The sequence below is a fragment of the Seriola lalandi genome, unplaced genomic scaffold (genome assembly GCF_002814215.2).
Source record: "Seriola lalandi dorsalis isolate HSWRI2012SDOR001 ecotype SW California unplaced genomic scaffold, Sedor1 jcf7180002054952, whole genome shotgun sequence".
In the NCBI taxonomy this organism is placed as follows: domain Eukaryota; kingdom Metazoa; phylum Chordata; class Actinopteri; order Carangiformes; family Carangidae; genus Seriola; species Seriola lalandi.
Genome location: NW_019525503.1, coordinates 90,540 through 93,107, shown reverse-complemented (window position 1 = coordinate 93,107; position 2,568 = coordinate 90,540).

The following is a 2,568-nucleotide window of genomic DNA, read 5'->3' as shown; positions in this document are numbered from 1 at the left end:
CATCACCTCCTCATTATAGGAACCTTAACAGGCAGATAGACCAATGGAGAAATGCCAGTTTTAGTTCTTCAGACACAAATACTGCAAGTTGAAGTTTGAGATGATTTTAATCTGTTTTACACAGTGTTTTTTACTTTGTCTTCCAAAATAAAAGGTTTACTTTACAATATTAAGCATGTGTTAATATTTCATTGATTGACACTTAATTTTATTATTAGGAAAAAGTTTGTGGTGTCACTTTATTGAAGGTGTTTGATCATAATAATTTAGTAGAAATAATAATAATTACATAATAATAATGTAAAATAACAGTTTTTCTCTGTAGAAACGTTAATGAAACTTTCTGTAAATTTATTGTTTTTACACTTTATTTGAATCAGGACATTTTACTTTAATTTTACGGTTTTTGTTTGGCAGCTGCTGCTGACAGTCATTTGTCATTTTGTTACAGTTTGTGGTATTCATCTTTGACGCCGGCTCTTCCTCTTCCTCTTCCTCTTCCTATGGCGTTGCATCAATAAACCCAGACGAATGGTGATGTTAAGAGAATGATAATTAAAGCAAAGCGAACTGTGGATTCTCAGCTGAAATGAAACAGGTGAGATCAGGCAGAGGAACAGACACGTTGACGGAGTGAGTTTTTCCACAGGGGTCCTGCAGGAGGCGGCGGCCCAGGAGCCAATCAGCATGTTTCACAGGCCACACTCATTTACATTTTGCAAGGACAGCTCCTTATTGAATCTGCCACAAGGTCCTTCATTCAGCGTTTCAACTCGCCAAGAGAGAGCGGCTCTGTCAACTTTAAATCATCCTGCAGCCGCCCCATTGACTTAAAGCAGAATATATTTTGCATAATTCATTCTGGACTGATAGCAACTCTTCTGAGACAGTAAACACCAACAACTTTCTCTTTCAAACCCTCTGGAGTCTGTTCATTGGGGAATACTATGAACATGTTTCATTACCATGAACTTAACTTTATTTATACGGTCATGTAGCGTCAAGCCGAGGTAGCAAGCTGAAAGTGCTGATGTGGGGCTTTGAAACATGATCTAATACACATCTGTGGGCCATCTGTTATTAAAACAGAGTCTTAAAATAGTGAGTTTCAACCATTAATTAATATTTTCAATCAGATTTCTAACCAAAAACTTTAAGATTAAAATCCCTTTACATGTAGAGCCAGACTGTAACTTCTGAGCTTTATTTCTTCCATTTTCAGCTGTTTTTGTTTGTATAAACATCAAACTATATTTTCTGTTCTTTCATCATATTCTCATGATTCTTACTAAAGATTTGTACAATTTTGAAGCCTCCTGTTATTTTTCTAAGAGCTTGACGCACAACACAAAACGAGGATCCACAGTAAGAACGGTTGCAAAGAGGGTTATTAGAGGTCAAACAGTTGGACGCACATCCAAAGACTCACCAGCATGTGACCAAACTGTCCTGATGCAGGGAAATGAAAGATACAAATATGCAAATATACAGAAAAACAGTATATTATATATATATATATATTATAAAGTCTTATTGTAAAGTGCTTCCATTGAAATATTATGGTTTCATTCAAAACATTTTTTAAATCATTTGATTATTATTCAAGGAAATCTCTGTTATATTTTCATATTTCTTATGTGGAGGTTTCCATGGTAACCTGATCAAGCAGAGGTGGTCTGAATATCTGGGTCCAGTAGCAGGTCTTAGATGGAGCGAGAGGCAGAGTGACGTCACAGTCAGTGAACGTATTAATAGTTTGAGCAGGAAGTGTAAAAGCAGAGATGGTGAATAAGACGCTTCATGTAAGTGACGAGAAGCGACCACACGGCCGGAGTAACTGTAATCCATCAGAGTGAAGATGTGTATAAGAGACAGATCCTGAACACAACAAGCAGCCAGAGGAAGTTTCAGAGAAGAGAGTTATGTGGTCAGATTTGTGGCTGGACAACAGCAGCACTGACTGACGGACTGACAATATTCCTCCATTATTTTCAGGCACATTGTCAGTATCTCCTACACAGGTGTCTGCACAGTCTGTTTAACACAAGCAGAGTTGTGAAGATGAGCTTCAGGTGTTTGATGTTTAGTCCGGTGGAACATTAGAAAGCAGCAACAGAAGGTCAGAGCATTCTTTGTCGGTACAAATCATTTAAATAACATTTGTTTAAGCTTTATTAAAGTAATGGGAAACAAAAAAATGATTGAATCATACTTTTTAAGGACTTGACAGTGAATCTTAGTGTCTCCTGTTATTTCTTCCCCCCAGATGCTCCAAGGATCCAGCTGATTACTGGCAGTTTGAAGGTGGATTTTTCTTCATCTGCTCCGTCACTTCTGGTAAAGATTCATTGATCTTTGTGGTTTGTTGTGATTTGACTTATTAATACACTGTATAGTTGGATTCTGACATAAAAGACAGTTTAATGTTTGTCCACATATGCTGTCAGAACTATAAGGAGAATACTGTGGAAAACAAGATCAAACTGAAGCTAAAAAACAACAGCCCACCCCCCTCAGCTCCACAGCCCCCCCCCTTTCAGAGGTGACATCATCACCTCCTCATTATAG